Source organism: Aethalodelphis obliquidens, unplaced genomic scaffold (assembly GCF_003676395.1).
Source record: "Aethalodelphis obliquidens isolate GAN/ISIS:26980383/991018 unplaced genomic scaffold, ASM367639v1 scaffold8, whole genome shotgun sequence".
Lineage (NCBI taxonomy): Eukaryota > Metazoa > Chordata > Mammalia > Artiodactyla > Delphinidae > Aethalodelphis > Aethalodelphis obliquidens.
In genome coordinates, this window is record NW_020837952.1 from 45611335 (window position 1) to 45629851 (window position 18517).

General features: G+C 38.3%; 1 long non-coding RNA gene across 1 annotated transcript in view; it reads left to right on the top strand.

The window, feature by feature from the left end:
- The window catches only part of LOC113620912 (uncharacterized), a 35285-nt gene extending 21944 nt beyond the window's left edge, over window positions 1-13341 (top strand). Inside the window, exons 5-6 of the long non-coding RNA XR_003432974.1 lie at window positions 10278-10317; window positions 12943-13341. This is a non-coding gene — a long non-coding RNA (uncharacterized LOC113620912). The remainder of the gene's footprint in view (window positions 1-10277; window positions 10318-12942) is intronic.
- Window positions 13342-18517: the final 5176 nt, after the last annotated feature.

Here is an 18517-nt window from a genome sequence, read left to right on the forward strand (position 1 = left end):
TTTCTTTTGGATGTGACATTGTTATCATACCTTTCTTTACTTTTTAAATCATAAAGTCTGTTAGTTATTAGAAAGTGTTTATAATGGCTACTTTGAAGATTTTTTCTGTTAAATTTGACTTCTGTTTTTTCTCACAGGCAGTTTCTGTTACCTACTTTTTTTTTCAGTGCATGAGTCATTCTTTCCTGTTTCTTTGCTTGTCTCATAATTTTGTTGTTAGAAACTGGACATTTTAGATAATATATTGTAACAATTCTGGTCCTCACCCTTCAGAACTTATTATTATTTGCTTGTTTACTTATTTATTGACTGACTATATTATTTTAGTGAAATATGTCTCTCTTTCTGCAGTATGGAGCCACTGATGTTGCTCCTAAAGGGCTACAACTTGGGTATGCCCACAGTCACCCTGGGAAGACAGTGGATTTGGCAGTGCTTTTTTGGTCTATATCTTTCCTTGGTCATACCCAGCTGTTAAACTCCACCAATTGCTGGCTGATTACTCTATTTCAACAGTGCCTTGGGACACAGATTGCTCTAAAAACTGACCCAATAACATTTGGGCTCCTTTGAAAGGATAGTTCCTGAGGTCAGTGTTTGAGATATGTTCTGACCCCAGGAAGGTTCCTTCCAGCTGTCTGTTTTCCTATTTCTTTCTAACAAACCATCCAACTTACATTTTAGCCTATATCTCCAATGAATCTATCAATTCCCTTCCAATTGCTTTTTATCACACCTCAATTGTCTTTGAGAGTGCCTTTAGCCTTGAACTTCTCCATGCTCTGTTGGAAATGAAGTCAATTCCTTTGGGAACAAATTCCGAGTCCTCTGTTTTACAGCTTGATTTTCTCTCTGGGCAGAATCTCTGAGCCACAGCTCTAGTGCTGGGGACAGGGACAGTGGCACACCTCTCTACGTGACACTCCCACTTTAGGAGCTGAGCTCTTGGTGGAGAGGAGGCAACAGCCCCAGTTCTCCTTGGCTTTCCTCTCCTGGTGTTGGGACCTCCATACCATGAGCCAGGGAAAGGGCAACTGGGGCCCCAATATTCTCAGTGGCACAAAGGTAGAACCTCCATTCCATGAGTGGGGGCTGGGTAGAAGAAAAGAGCCCCCATCTCAACCATATTTCAGAAAAGGTGGCAGATCTTCCAGCTTCAAGGAGACACATCTAATTTCTGGCATCAGAGTCAAGGCAGAGTAGGCATGACTGGTCTATAAAATGAGTTAGCATTCTGCATAGTTCTTAGACTCAGGAAGTGGGATTCCCCAGAGGACAGCTACTAAACTTTCTGATAATCTGAGTAGATAGATCTTAGTGTTACATTGAAGCTTCTTTCTAAGATGATTAAGACTGTTCTACACTCTCTTCCATTAAGTACCTCTCTTTTAGTAATTACTAATAGATTATTGTTCACATCTCAAACTTGGCAGGACAAAACCAGTTATAAAAGGTTGCTGGTTCTCTTTGATTTCCATAACTTCTTACCCGCTTGCTACTAGAATTCTCATATCCTAATTTGGAAGACTTGTTGATATGCATAGCTCTTTACCTATTTTCTAGTGTATTCCACTCTTTTATTTCATATGGATTCTGATTGCCTTACAATGAATTTCCTTGTCCCACTAGCTTGTATCACTGTGGAGTTCAGAAATGTAAGCCCCTAGAGCTCTACCCATCTATCTCTATTCCCAGTTTAATTATGCTACAGAGAATGGTAGCACTATCTGATTGGGGAGGGAGTGAAACATCCCAGGCTGTCTTATACATCAACTCTGAATCAACCAAGGCCAGCCAAGTGAAACTTTAAAGGTAAAAACCTGGACTGGATAGATGGTTTTGTTATATATTTTTGTCTATATGCCTCTGCAAATTGTGTATAGGTTTTATCTGCCATTTGGCTGGTAGACTTTTTTATAGGATTCAGATCATAGATGAACACTACTTGTTTCCAGGACTATTGAAACTTTACCTTACTCAATGGGTTTTAATTAGTGTTTCTATAGTAGGAGAAGGAGGTGAAAAAGAGAGATTGCTAGCTTTCTACCATAACTATAAAGTTTAGATTTGGATACTCTTCTATTGCAGAGATCTTAATGTTCCTCCAAATTTCCCAATAGTCTTATAGTTGGGTTGAGTCATATAACCAATTATGGACAATGGGCAATGGGTAGAAAGGACCTGTGTTTTAGATGAAGCTTAGAAGAACCCACAGCTCTCTTTTTCTTTGCTCTGTTGACCAAGAAGGCCATTAGAATCTCCATTATACTGGATCCCTGGAACAGACACCCTGTTGACCCAAGTGATTGGAGCTCCCTGACAAGTAGTGTGAGCCACAATGAACTTTTTTTTTTTTACAAGCTAATGAGACTTTTGGGGTGGTTTGTTACTACAGTTGCTTATCTAGATTAGTGTGTCTTCTTTCTATATACCTAAACTCATGTATGTTAAACATGTATGTTTTACACCTGTGGCAAATAAAGTACAATTATTGTTTGCCTTTGAACTTAATCAAAATAAGCTTTAAATTTATTAGGCATATGATTATTTTTCTAAAATATAAGAGATCATTCTTTTCAGTATGTGGTTTAAATCATGAAAGCATGGTTGTTTCTCAGCAATTCCTTCAAAACTTGGGGCTTCTGTGTTTAGAGGAATCCTAGAGGGCAATCCAGGGGTTGAAGTATGGACAATACCTCTATCAATTCAAGTTTCTTCTTATTTAGTAAGAGATGTTTTCTGAGATGGAAGAGATTGGGTAGATTCTATGTTATAGAGATGAATATAAAATTCTATTTTTTTACCTAAAAAACTCTATGGGACCAACTATACTCCAGTAAAAATTTAAATAACAACAACAACAAAACTCTATGGGAAAAGTTTGAGGAGACTCAGTGAAAGGTATAAAATGGACTTAAATGGAAGAATCTCAATGACATAATGTTGAGTGAAGTAAGAATATATACATTATGGTTCCACTTGTAAAATATTTTTAAAAATGAAATTAAATGATATATTATTTAGGGACGTGTGGTTAGTAAAAGCATAATGAAAAAAGCATGGGAATGGTGAACACAATATACAGAGTAGAGGTTACTTTGGGGTAAAGGGAAGAGGGCTGCAATTAGGGAGATGTGTATGGAGGCTTCTAAGCCACTTTTAATGCCATAGTCTTAAAGTTGAGTGGTGAATACACAGATGTTCATTTTTATTCCAGTTTTCAAAACTGTACATATGTTTTTTACACTCTTAGAATTGTGCCACATTTTACTATCAAATAAAAATGACAGTAAGTTCAATATGAATTTATGATGTGATATGGCTTCTCAAAAAAGTTAATTACTCTTGTACATGGTATTATAAGAAGTCTGGAATTGAGGTAATTGAGGGTATTTCTCTATCTAGCCCTGATTATACCATGCTTTAGTACTTTGTTAAATTCTATGTATCCCACTTTAAGAGTGATACAGATAATTTAGAGTGTGTTCATGGGACAGTGACAAGGCTGGTGATAATTTTTGAAACCCTGCCACACGTGGGAATAATTAAATAAGGAATTGAGAAGAGCAAAATTGAAGAAGAGAAGAAAGTGATCCACTGGGACACAAGTTTTTCTATATTTGAAAGGCAGGCATGTGAATGAGCTTAGATTAATCCTACATATGCCAAAGCATAGAATCAAAATCAATAGCTTGTTACTGCAAGGAAATAGAGTTTGTCTTAACAGAACCAAGAATTTTCTAATCATTACATTTGTTCAATGAGTTGCCTTGAGAAGTAGTGGGTTTCCCACTGGTGGTGGTATTATAGGGTAGGTTGTATGTCTGCTGGTGAGATATTATTAGGAGGTGGCCGTAAACGCCCTCTGGACCCTAAGATTCTTAGAAGGTTTCCAGAAGTCTTCAGTCAACCTGAAGTTTATATTCAGTAATTCCTACTTGAGTGGCATCATAGCTTAGTGGCTAAGGGCACAGACTCTGGAATCAGATTCCCGGGGGTGAATCCTGGCTTTGCCAATTACCATCTATGTAACTTTGAGCAAGTTACTTAACCTCTCTGTGCCTTCTTTCTGCAATCTGTAAAATGGGTTTGGTATCTACCTCACAAAGTTGTTACAAGACTTAAAAGCGTGACACGTAGTAAACTCCACTAAATATTTATTTTTTTAAAAAATAATTTCTTCTAAAGATCAGTTGCTCAGTTTACTTTGAATTAGTTATATTTGTGCTTTTGCTTTAAATGAAAAACTCCTTTTCCCTCTATTCTTATGGGTACATATTTTTAATTATCTCCTGATTTACAAGGGAACTGGAGATTTTTTAAAATCTATGGGCTCTAAACTCAAGCAATTCCAATGAGTATAGAATTTTTAACTAAAAAAGCTCTTAACTTGACTTGAGTGCCTTTAGAATAGCTTTATTACATAATCACAAGGCCACAGAGCCCAAAGAGGACCTTGAGAAGATAATCCAGTCTCTCTTCTTACTCTTGGAATTAGGTACCTTGTCTGCCAAGTTACTTTGTCTTCGAGGGATTGCTGTAAATCCTGTCCCATTGTTGAACCTTTATATGGCTCATCCAATCATCACTAGTAGGAGGTGGATTGTCTGTTAAAAGTTAATGATGGTGAGCTGGGAGTCTGTTGTTTTCTGTTTATGCACAGCAGTGGAAGGGGAAAATCTATTTATTTAAATCAAAATGTAACTTTTTACATTGGAAGCTTAAATTCTTGACACACCATGTCCTGCTTTTGAAAGGGCAATTTGTGGGATAAGGAATGTCACGGTGATGTTCTGGAGGCCACAGCAGGCATATTTTCTGGTCATAAGTAGAAAGCAATGATTAAATTCAGGTTTCCTTTCTAGGAGATGCAAAAATAAAGCAAGAATTATTAAATTTAGGTTTTTAATGAGAAGGAAAAAAAAAGGAAAGAAAATGAGGACGGATGAAAGGAGGAGGTTGTTTCTTCCTAGACCTGATATACATGGGTACATTTCCTGCTAATGATTCATCTTGGTTGGGAGGGGGCAGGAGACATGGAGATACAAGTCCATGAGGAACAGAGTATACTTGGGCAGAAGTGAGACTTAGACCTTGATTATTACCTAAGATTCATATAAGCTTCGACAAATATGCTGTTGATTTGTTCCAAACATGGAGTCATACCCATTCTATATTCTCTGGAATGGTCTGAGCATTGTGCCACCTCTGTAGGAAGTAGAGGAAGGCAGCTCTGAGTGGCTCTAGATGACTCTGGAGATCAGCCTGCTTATTAGGGCTTTCTGGGTTTGATACAACTTAGTATATCAGTCAGGATAAGATGGGTAATGCTGCTGTAACAAAGTACCCTCAAATCTTGGTGGCTTATAATCTGAGAGGTTTATTTTTCCTTATACTACATGCTTCCCCTGCCTCTATCCTTTCTTCACAAATCACTAGGGGCTGGAGGAATAGGTGTTCTATGTCTTCCTGTCTTGTTGGTACTTCCTCTACATCACAATCTTCTCCTTGCTGTAGGGAGTAATTCTCTTGGGTTATAATAGTTAATGACTGTCAGGAAACAAGAGTAATGGGAAAGAGCAAAAAAGGGAACATTGGTTTAATATTTACAAAATATTAACCCCATTAAATTAGTAATTAAGCTGAAATTTTCTAAATCCAAATATGAGAGCTATTAGAAAAACGATTAATTGAATATAGAGAGAAATAAATGTTGACTGCTAGATTTGTGGCCTATGTGACCTAATTGGTAGATGGCAATGCCTTTCAATGAGATGAGAATATTGGGAGATGGAGGAAGGTTCTGAGGGAGAAAGTCAAGAATTCTGTTAATATTTGCTAGCTTAAGAAGGTATAATTATGGGTGATTGTTTCTTTTTCTGCCTTTTTTTTTTTTTGGTCCTAAGTTTTTCTTAAAGAGGCTTTAATAGTAAAAATAATTTAATGACCAAAATAAATATGTAGGTTACATTCTGATTTCTGTGTCTGGGACATCCGCTGGTTCTAAGGCTCCATCCCAGCCTGTGTTGGATCCAATCCGAGAATGAGGAATGTTGCTGGAGGAGCTTGGGATGAGCTTCCTGTGGTTTCTTAGATGCTTCTTGCTGGGTAGACAGGGCAGGGCGTATGGCTCAGGTTGCCAGGATGGTGTTAAATGCCTCCATTTGGTGCAGAGCGGCTTGATGGATGCTTTTGAACTTTTTTTTTAATGCTTCTCAGCTTGAAAATGTTTCCAATTTCCAACTTTTTCATGGGAATTTATTGAACATAAGTAAGTCAAATGTTTTTCTCATTAACTGGAGAACTTAATCATGTAGCATGACAAAGGAAAGAAAGACAGAAAGGATTCACAGTTCCCAAGAATGGGCAATTCCCTTGAAGGGATGGATCATTCAGTGAAGCTGTTTGGCCTGGGTTTTCTCTGAGTTTATTGTTTTCTTCATTTTGGCCCAATTAAGACTTTGAGTGTTTCTGACTACCTTCCCTGACCCTATCACTCTTTCTAGGCCTTGTGGTCTGAATACAGGTCTATCCAAGGAACTCATGGGGCCCTTGACAAATGCCCTTTGACCTCCAACTCCTTTTTAGAAAGATAAATTTTCTTGTAAGGAAAAATGAAGCTTGTGTACAATGCAGGCCAACTTGATTAACTAGGGTCATGGTGGTTTGTGCTTTCTGTTTGTTTCAACTGTTGCTATTGAAAAATCTTATAGAAGAATTTAGTTATTTTCCTACTTTAGTAAATAGATTTACTTTTTCTATGGCAAATGAGAATTATTATTGTGTTACAGTGTAAATATGGAAAGGGTAGGCAATAATTAAGTAATGATAGGACATACACAAGACATGTTTTCAAGTATTTCTTCTATAAGCTATTCATTCATTCCTTTATTCCTCTATGCTTTTTATATACTGGTATTCAATTGAGTGCTCAGAATTATTTTTAAGAATGGTGGAGAATATTAAGATCAAGTCCCTGATCTTGGGCTGCTTACAAGCTAGTGGGAAAGAAAAGACATATACTTGGGAAAATAGATACCAGTACCTGGCAAAATATGACCAGTGTGACAGGAGCAAAGCAGAGAGAAATAAAGCTATAGAAATTCAGCAAGGGTGCAGGCCCTGTGGACAGCATGATTTGAGAAATCTTCTTGGAAGAAATGGAATGGGAGTTGAGATGTGAAGTCTGGATTAGCCGAGAGGGCAGTGGGGAGGGAGTTTTCAGGGAGTGAAGAAGCAAAGGCAGTGAGAGGAAAAAGTACAGTACATGTTTGGGCGGGGCACAGGGTAACAGCATGAGTACATCAATGTGTTTGGAGCAGAAACCTTCCCACCCCCACCACTAATTCTATTAGCTAAAGAGTTCATTGAGTTGAAGTAGAAGAAAGCCTCAGTTCCTTACTTACCATCTGAGCCTCAGTTTCCTTGTTTGTTAAATGAAGTTAATCATATCTACCATCCATGGATGCCATAAGGATTAAATGAAATACGATACTAAAAGCAAAGTGCTAAGTAGGGTTTCTTGCACTTTTTCATCCTCGTTCACTCAGTTCCTAGAGTTCAGCTAAATCCCAGTGCCATTATACTATAAAGAAATCTCTCGCTCCTCCTTACAGATAATTTAAATTTTACTTCGCACTTCTCTAGACCAGTTTCTAGTCAACTTCTGGTTTAGAATTTTCTTGGCATAAGCCATTTCAATGTGAAAGGAGACCAGTGTCACATTCAAGAGCTTTAAATAACTCATCACTAACTATTGCAGGGTGGCTGGACCGTAACAAGCTAAAAGGGAGTAGCTGGAGATAAGATAATTCTTTTTGCAATTATATCAACATCCTCCTTGACATAAACTTCACAGTAAACAATAGGCAAAATAAATGTCATTACTCTGAAGAATTCAATTAAAAACTGACTGTTACTGCATTTGATCCCTAGAGGAAGGTGACTCAGGTCTGGGAAGGAGGAGCACTGTGCTGAATCTAATCCCCATGCCATGTTAGAGTTGTTTACACCAGCTTGAGTGGTTGTGATGGGGTCGTCTGCATCATCTGGTTCTTGTCCTCTGACTCACTGTTTCTGCTGTGGGGTTAACTCCCTGCAGTGGAAAAGTGGGTAGTTACTTTCCAGACCATATGCAATAGAAAACAGCAGATTGACTTAGGTTACGGTGGAAGCTGAAAGCACATAAACTTTAGACTCCCAGAGGATAACCTTGGAAAATTCTTTTAAATAGCATCCTCTTAGAGGTGTCTAATTTTCAAGATCTATCTTGAAACCTTACGTTTCCAAAGTTAGTTTATGGAAAAAGGTTGAGCGAGGACAAATAGTACAAGGTATGCAATTTTACTGCCTTTGCTTACATTTTTCAGTTTAGAGAAGCTGGAAGAAAGAATACCTCCCTTTGATTTGCTGTAATTCTGCCTGGGCTAGGGCGTATGACCATGTTCATGTGTGTACAGGAGATTCTTGGACTTCAACTCTGTAAACTTGGGTTTCTGTGGTCCTATATTAGACAAGCTAATGTTAAAGAGTTTGAATGAGCCAATGAAACTGTAAAGCTGGAAATGCATGTGTTTCCAAGTTGGATTAGACAAGGCTCCTCTTGACACATAACCCTGACAACCCATGGATTTGTTGATTAATAGTGGCCTTAAATTCATAGTGTACCTGGATTATACTTAGAACTGTTAGAGAAGAATCTAGTTTTCCTCCCTAACTCATTCATCATAAACTTACTGAGCAACTACTATGTACCAGGCATGTGTTAGAGGCTAGGGATCGAAAAATGAAAAGGACACAGTCTTGTGGGAATTTATAGTCCAGTGGAGAGAACTGTGTGTAAACAGTTATGGAACAATGTGATAAGTGTTATGATAAAGGAATCTGTAGTGAGCTATGGTAGCAAAGAGGAGAAAACATTTAAATCCATCGATGGTTGGCGGGAGAGGTCGGACTCTGTAGAAGAGCTGACCCTATAGTAGGTCTTGTAGGATGAGAAGGAGAAGGCAGGTACTACAGGCAGTGGGAGGAAGAACAGAGTTGCACAGCAGAAGCATGCTGGGCCCATACAGGCAGAGGGAAAAGCATGGCCCTGCAGGGATGGGTGGGCTGGTGGGGGATATACAAGTTAGACTATTAAATACATTAGTCCTCACTTCTTTTAATTCCTATAGGGTAAATAACCCAACCCAAAATGAAGCAGAAATATCATCACAGAGATCTGCAAATTAATTGGCTGATAGGTCCCAAAAGATAAGAGAAGAGAAATGAGAAAGCAGAAATAGACTTTAGGTGAGAGCACGAGCAAGCAAAAGTGGATGAGTCAGGGAGTTCTGGCAGGAAACATGCCATATTTGGAAGAGTTGAACTGATTTATGAATGGACTATTTCACGGGTAAGTTAAGGGAACCAACAAAGGATGGTGAAGCATCCTGGGACTAGCAATAGCAGGAAGCCATTACCACTTTTGGGTCTGAAAGGGCAAGGGGAGAAAATGGTGTTATTGCAGCCCAGGGAGAGCTGGAGCCACGAGGGATAAGGAGCTGTTCAGGAGCAGTGGCTGTAAAGAAACACAGAACTACGGAGAAGCAGGGAGCGGGCAGGGAATGAATACCCCAAACTCAGATTCCTTTCATCCTCTGATACAGGCCAAATCAATGGCAGCCGGAGTATAAGGGAGCCCAGATGATGAATTCTATAGAGATCAGCCCTTAGGTTGCTTCTCAGCCCCCAATACTACTCTCTGTGGTAATTTATATTAATGATATAATAAAGTTGTTCCAATGACACTCCATTGGATTCCCTTACCCCTGCCTCAATCCAAGCTGTTAGTTCTCAGACTTGCAGAACACAATCTCTGTTTCTATTATAATAGCCCTGATTTCATTCTTCTTCAGAGTCTAACTAGTCATGCACATGTCAGTACCCACATTAGGGTGTCACATCTTATACAAAATGCTTGTGTTGTACCATCCAGAGACTCAGCGCCACTTCAGGATCAAGGCGTTTGTTTCCCTAGATACTGGGAATGTTTGCTATTGACAGTTCATAGTTGATAGTTCCCTCCTTGGAAACTGTCCTCACCCAGGATTATGCCTTCTCCTTGGGGTAGCTTCCATTTAAAGACTGGCTGATGCAAGGGTACAAAGGCCCAACGCTTTTGCTTCAATTGGAACCGCTCTGTAGGTCCATCCCAGAACTCCCCAAGGGATTGGCAGAGGCCTTTTTTGAGACTATATGGCCCTCTGACCAATCTTGCTTCTTTCGCTCCTTCACAGGTCATACTCTCAGGAGCACTTCCCAGTAAAACTTCTGCAGGTAAATCTTCCTTATTTACTTATGTTTTTCCATATCCCTAGTACAGTGTTTCACACATCCTAAGATATTAATCAAAAATGATTGTTGAATCAATGAAATAAATGGGTTATGTGGCATTCATTCCTTCATTCATTTATGGAGGTACAATTTACATACAAAAAAATTCAGCCTTGGTAAGTGTATAGCTGATGTGTTTTGTCAAATATATAAAATCATGTAACCTCTACCACATCCAAAATATAGAGTATTTCCATCACTACAAAAAGATCTTTCATAGTCCTTTGCAGCTAATCGCTTCACACCAAGCCTCTGGCAACCACTGATCTGTTTTCTGTCCCCATGGTTTGACTTTTCTAGAATATCATATAATGAACTCATATGGTATGCAGTCTTTTGTGTCTAGCCTTTTCATTTAGCACAGTGCTTTTTATTTTTTAAGTCAGGTTTTCTGAGGTACATACACTAAATTTCAGCTCTTATAAGTGTATAGTTCTATGAATTTTGAGAAACAATAGCTATGTTTCCACCACCACAATCAAGATATAAAATATTTCCATCACCCCAGTTATTTAATTTGTTTATTCATTAGAAAAATTTTACCCATATTTATAGATGTAAATGGTATCTTATTGTAGATTTAATTTGTATTGTAGATTTAATTTGTATTTGTAATTTGTACAAATACAAAAATTTGTATTTTTGACTAATAATATTAAAAACTTAACAAGTGCTTCTTTGCCTTTGAAATTTCTTTGGTGAAATGTTGGTCCAGATTGTTTGCCTTGCCTATTTTTAAGTTGTGTGTGGGCGTGTCTTTTTCTTATTTTTGAGAGTTGTGACTTCAACCAAACACCACTGTTTTCCAAAATTTTTTATATATTGTATTTTCATTTTTATTCAAGATATTTTCTAATCCATTATTTTACTTCCTTTTTGACTTATACATTATTTAGAAGTGTGTTGTTTAATTTCCAAATTTGGGGATCTTCAGATCCCTTCTTTTATTAATTTATAGTTTCATTTTCTGTGATCAGAAAACATTCTTTCTGTGATTTAATCCTTTTAAATGTGTTGTTCCATGGCCCAGAATATGGTCTATCTTGGTGAATGTTCCATATGTTTTTGAAGAATGTGTGTTCTGCCGTTGTTAGATGGAGTGCTCTATAATTGTCAGTTAGGTCAATTTAGTTTATAGTGTTATTTAGATCGTCTATATCATTAACTGATTTTTTTTCTAGCTTAATCTTTTAAAAATTTAATTAATTAGTTTATTTTTGGCTGTGTTGGGTTTTTGTTGCTATGCGCAGGCTTTCTCTAGTTGCGGTGAGCGGGGGCTACTCTTCGTTGTGGTGCGCGGGCTTCTCATGTTGCAAAGCACAGGTTCTAGGCATGCAGGCTTCAGTAGCTGTGGCATGTGGGCTCTAGCACACAGGCTTAGTAGTTGTGGCGCACGGGCTTAGTTGCTCCGTGGCATGTGGGATATTCCCAGACCAGGGCTCGAACCCGTGTCTCCTGCATTGGCGGGTGGGTTCTTAACCATTGAGCCACCAGGGAAGCCCCTCATTAACTGATTTTTCTGACTACTTGTTCTATCGGTTACTGAGAGAGAACTGTTGAAGTCTCCAGCTATATTGTGTATTTCTCAATTTCTCATTTCAGTTCTAAAGTATTTTGAAGGTGTGTTATTAGGTGCATATACATGTAGAGTTGTTCTTTTCTTTTCATGAATTTACCCTTTTATCATTATGTAATATCCTTAGTGTGTTAATATACCTTATTCTGATGTCTACCTTTTCTGGTATTAATCAGTTCCCTTTGATTGGCAGTATAATTTTTTTATCGTTTTACTTTTTACTTATCTGTATCTTTATATTTAAAGCAGATTTACTGTAGACAACATATAGCTGGGTCTTGCTTTCTTATCCAACCTGATAATATCAGTCTTTTAACTGAACTGTTAATTTCAATTTTATTTAATGTAATTCTTGATATGGTTGGGTTTAAATATACTAACTGCTACATGTTTTCTACTTGTTTCATTGGGTCTTTGTTCCTGCTTTCCTTTTTAGTGCCTACTTTTAATTGAATATTTTTTATTCATTTATTTTCATAATCAGCTTATTTATTGGTTGCTCTAGGATTTAAAATGAACATCTTTAACTTATCACAGTTTACTTCCAAATATATCACTTCACAAATGGAGTAGAAACCTTACCAAATACACTTCCATTTTCTTTCTTTTGATCTTTGTGCTGTTTTTAGATTTTTTTTCCTTTTGCATGTATTATCAACCCCATGAACATATTATTACTATCATAGTAATAGGGAGTCAATTATATTTTAAAGAATTTCAACATAAGAAAAATGTCTTTTATATTTAACTGCATTCTTACAATTTTCAGTGCTCTTTATTCTTTTATAAGGATTCAGTTTTCTATCTGGTATAATATTTCTTCTGCCTGAAGAACGTCTTTTAATATTTTTTGTAATGCAAGTCTCCAAGCAATGAATTCTCTCAGCTTTTGTTTGTCTGAGAAAGTCTTTATTTCAACTTTATTTTTAGAGACATTTTTTCAGAATATATAATTCTAAGTTGACAATTTTGTTTCTTTCATTACTTTACAGGTGTCCTATTATCCCCTGGGTTATACAGTTTGACAAAAAGTCTGCTGTAATTCTTATCTTCCACTGTAAGTAGTGTTTCTTTTCTTTTTCTCTGCCTCAAGATTTTTCTCTTTATCTTTGAATTTCAGCAGTTTTACTACAATTTTTTTTATAGCTGTGGCTTTTTTTTAAAAATTGTATTTATCTTGCTTAGGGTTTTCTGGGATTCTTTGATTTGTTTTTGCCTTTGATTTATTTCAGAAAATTCTTGACCATTACCTCTTCAAATGTTTCTTATGTTCTCTCTTCTTATTCTAAGAATACAATTATCGAATAGATTATCTAAAAATTCTGGAAGAAAACCAAACAATCTATTCTTTTTCTCTCATTTTCCTCTTGCCTTTCATTTTGGATAGTTTCTATCTATCTCCAAGGTCATTAATTATTTCCTCTGCTGCGTCCAGTCTGCAGATAAACCTGTCAAAGGAAAAAAAATATGTTTAGTATTGCCATCTGGATTAGTTTCCTATTTTTGCTGCACCAAATTACCACAAACTGTGGCTTAAAACTACGAACTTTATTATATTAAAGCTCTGGAGGTCAGAAGTCCAAAATGGGTCTCAGTTGGCTAAAATCAAGGTGCTAGTAGGCTGTGTTCTTTCTGGAGGCTGTAGAGGAGAATCCATTTCCTTTTTCCAGCTTCTAGAAACTGCCTACATTCCTTGATTCATGGCCTTTTCCTGTATCTTCAAAACTAGCAGCATAACATCTTTAAATCTCTCTCTAACCTCTTGCCTCCCTCTTTCACTTAAAAGAACCCTTGTGATTATATTGGGCTCAACTGGATAACCCAGGATAATATAGCCCCATCTCACTATTGTAAACTTACTTACATCTGTGAAGTCCCTTTTGCCATGTAAGGTAACATAGTCACAGGTCCAGGTTATTAGGAAGTGGACATCTTTGGGGGATCCATTATTCTGCTGACCACACAACATTATTCTCTTTTATGATTTTTATCTTTAGTGGGTTGAATAGTGCTCACCACTCCTGGCCCCCCAGTGATATGTCCATGTCTAAATCCCTGGAACCCGTGAATGGTATTTGGGAAATCTTATTTACAGATGTCATTAAGTTAAGGTTCTTGAGATGAGATCTTCCTGGAATACCTGAGGGGGTCCTAAATCCAATTATAAGTGTCTTTATAAGAAACAGAAGACACAGACAAACAGACGAAAAGAGAGTGTGAAGATGGAAGCAGAGATCAGAGTGATGTGGCCCCAAGTCAAGGAAGCCAAGGAATGCTGATGGCCACCAGAAGATAGAAGAAGCGGAGAAAATTTCTTCCCTAGAGCCTCCAGAAAGAGCTGATACTTTGATTTCAGCCTTCAGGCCTCCAGAACTGTGAAAGAATCATTTTCTCTCGTTTTAAGCCACCCAACTTGTGGTAATTTGTCCCAGAACCCCTAGGAGAGACATGCATCTCTCTGTTTAAGTCCTCCATCTCTTCATTCATGTATTGCATTTTTTCCTCTAAATCCTTTAGTATATTAATTACAGTTATTTTGAAGTCCTTGTCTGTTAGTTTTAACATCTAGGCCAAATCCTGAGTCTGTTTTTTCTCTTGACAATGGGTTGTTTTGTTCTTGCTTTTTATGTTTATCATAATTTTGTTTACGTGCCAGATAATGTGTATAAAAGAACACTAGACACTGAGCTAAGTAATGTTTATGCCCAGAACTAGGCATACTTCTTCTTCTATTCGATCATGATTCTTCTGGAAGTTGAGGCTATCTAATCAGTAGATGAGCTGGGTTTGGATTTGCTGTTGTTGCTATGTTGTGGTTAATTTCAGCGAATTCAGGGCTTCAAATTCCTCCAGTGGTGAATTATTAAGAACCTTGCTTGTTCTTAGTGTGAGGCCTGGAATACTAGAGGGATTTTCTATATGTTTCTTCTCCACTCTCAGCTTTTAGCAATCCCTAAGTGCATTTGTCACAGAAGGGATTTATCTCCATGTTCTTGTCCTTCCCCTAGCCTTAGACTTCTATTGCTTATTACTTTGTGCAAGGCTCATGCTGGGGCTGGGGTTTTTTCATTTCTCCTGCTCCAGCCTCAGCCTTAGGCAGACGCTGTGCTCCAGAGCCTCACATGCCAGGCTTTTTTTTTTTTTTTTTTTTGCGGTATGCGGGCCTCTCACTGTTGTGGCCTCTCCCGTTGTGGAGCACAGGCTCTGGACGCACAGGCTCAGTGGCCATGGCTCACGGGCCCAACCGCTCCGCGGCATGTGGGATCTTCCTGGACCGGGGCACGAACCCGTGTCCCCTGCATTGGCAGGCGGACTCTCAACCACTGCGCCACCAGGGAAGCCCGTGCCAGGCTTTTTAATCACTCCTACTTCTCTCCTGTGATAAGCTCGTCATCTTGGCCTCCTCTTCAGTTCAGTTCACCCATGTGTGGGTGAACTCTTTCTTTTAATGAATTTCCTATTCCTCATTGATCAGTAGCAGGACTCTGTTTTGTATCAGTGTAGGATCTTGAGCACAGGCATGTCTACATTTCGCCCAGAAGCAGCCAACTTTTTGCCTGGGAATAAGTACATGATAGTGTTTCCTAATTCGCCCTTAGGACCTGATACTTTTTACTTCATGTAAAAGCATGGTCATATCTAGGATATGAGTAGGTTCTTTTGACTACCCCAAGAGCAGACAGATTTTTGCTTCCTATCAAGAAGATTCTGGGCTGTGGGCAGTGGTCCCTGCTTGTTATCCTGAACTGATGCAGAGCCCAGTGGGAGATGAGGTTATGTAGGTGTTCCTGTTCTACTTTCAGACTTTAGCAGACCCTGCACACCTTTGCCACCAAGAGGAGCTTTCCAGTTTCCTACCTGCCCCTAGTCTTTCTTGTAAATATCCAGTGGAGGCCTGTGGAGAGTAACTGGTGAGTAAGTGCAGGCTCCCTTGCCTGTGGCTCCTAGGGATTCTATACTTTCACACTAGTCCACATGTGTGCTTTAAAAATGTGTTAAAATTTCAGTTGTATTCTTCTTACCCACTCCTATGGCTGCCTCCTTTTCCTCCCATCCTCCCTCCAAGGAAGAACATTGGGTGTCCTGTTTCCTTTGAGCCACCTTTTGCCCTTTAGAATTTAGTTCACCTGATTACCTCATAACCTCAGCTCACTGATGAACTCAAGACTGATTATTTTTTAGAGTCTGTCCTTTTCTAAAGCAGTGTAGATTATCTAAGAGAATAGGTTCTTGGAAGCAAACAGACAAATCCAGAAAACCACATTGTTTCTAGGACATTCTGTAGCACAGCTGACCCAGCTTTTGCAACAAGTCAATGGTATGGAAAAATAAATAAAAGGAGAGAGTACTCAACAGAGACCTAAGAGATACAATAACGCAAGGTAATTTGCAGACCTTGTTTGTCTCTTGTTTCAAACAAGCCAACAGTAATAAGTTTCTTAAACAAGTGGGAAAATTTGAATATGGACTAGGTACTAGACGATACCATGGAATTATTGTTAATTGTGAAGAAAGGATAATAGCATTGTAATTATGTTTAAAAATCAATATTTTTTTAGAAATACAAAATAAAATAGACAGGTGTGAAATGACGATGTCTAGGATTTGCATTAAAATACTCCAAAGGTTGGGGGTTAGGTGGGGGAGGCAGATACACAATGCAAGTGTGTCCAAATCTTGATAATTTTGGAATTTAAACAGATCACCTAGTGTTTGTGAGGTGAGGAGAATGAATTAGAAGGGTACAAGAGTATAAGTAGAGAAATCACTGCTGTGGTCTATGTGAGACATCATGGTAGCTTGGACTGAAGGGAGCAGTACATAGTAGGTTCTCAGCAAATATTTTGTTAAATGAAGTCATGATAATGATATGTTTCATACACACACGCAGGTGTTTTTTTTTTAACAAATGTAAAAAAGTAGAATGTGTTCTTCTTGCAAGCAACGTTAACTTCAAATCAAAATGTAATTGGAAAAGAGTTCCTAGACCCAGGAAGCCTAGAATCGCTCAGGTCATACTCTGCCCAAAGAAATCTTTCCCTGTAAGCTTGTCAGAGGACCCGGAATTCAAATATTTTTTCCTTGGACTTAAAAAAAAAGGATAGATTATCAACTTTTTCTGTTTGGGTGATAGTGACATTCTTTTGTAGCTTCTCCATCCTAGGTGGAAGCAGAACTATATTTATTAATTTAACAAATATTCATATCAGGACTCCCCTGGCGGTCCAGTGGTTAAGACTCCAGGCTTCCACTGCAGGGGGCGGGGTTTCGATCCCTGGATGGGAACTAAGATCCCACATGCCACGTGGTGCGGCCAAAAACAAAACAAAACAAAACACCCCCAAAAACACAACAGACGTTCATATCAACAGATGTACACCTGGAAGACTAATTGATATCTCAAACTTAACATATTCATAATGGAACTTTTGGGTTTCTACAACCTCTTCCTGTTCTACCCCACACCCACCTCTGTAAATGGTACCACCGTCCACCTAGTTGGTCAAGTCAGAAGCCCAAGAGTTATCCTTATTTTCTTTCACCTCACACATCCAATCCAACAATAACCACTACAATTCCAAAACAGATATAAAATCCACTCCCTTACTCCCATTATTGCTGTCACTAGTGTTATCCAGGCTATCATGGTCATTTGCCTGGACTTCTATGAAAACCAGCAAACTGGTCTCACAGCTTTTACTTTTGTCCCCCTAGACTACATTATCTACCCAGCAGCCAAAGTCAAAAACCTAAGTCGAATTACATTCTAAAAACCTAAATTAAATCAGAGCATGTCAAATCCCTGCTCATAATCATTCAGTATCTTCCCATTGCCCTTACAAGAAAATTCTAACTCCTCCCCATGGCCTGGAAGGCCCTGAATGATCCAGCTTTGACTACTTCTGTAACTTCATTTTGGGCCACTTTCTTCCTCACTCAGTCTATCTGGCTACATTGACATCTTTCTGTTTCTTGAATACACCAAGTTCTCTTCCCACATGGTCTTTGTCTTTGCCTTTCCCTCTGCCTGGAAGCTCTTTCTTAGAACTTTGCAGTTTGCTAGCTTCTTCTCATTCTTCAGGTCTCAGCTCGAATGTTGCCTCTTTAGATATGCCTTCTTTAGATATACCCCCACGTCCAAGACAGCTTCATCTTCACCTCCTCAAGCCCTATTATTTTCTTCCTCAGCATCCTGTTTGTTTCCTTTATAGCACTCATTAAATAAACATTTGTTTATTTGTTTTTTGTGTCTTTCCCTTACTAGAATGTGAGTTTCTTCAGGGTTAATTTAGTACTGCATCTCCAGTGTCAAAAACGATGGCTAGAACATAATCAGTACTCAATAAAATTTGTTGAACAGATAAACGTTTTTAGCACCATCTATCTATCACCCTAGATTTGTTGTTGGGGATACAGTAGCAGCAAGTAAGAAAGAGTAGTGCTTAATCTTTTGTAGCTCAATACTTTATGAGCAAGACAGATATTAATCATCAGTTAACAGAATTAACCATTTAACTATAATTGTAGTTGGAGCTATGGAGGGAACACATACAGGGGAACTTGACT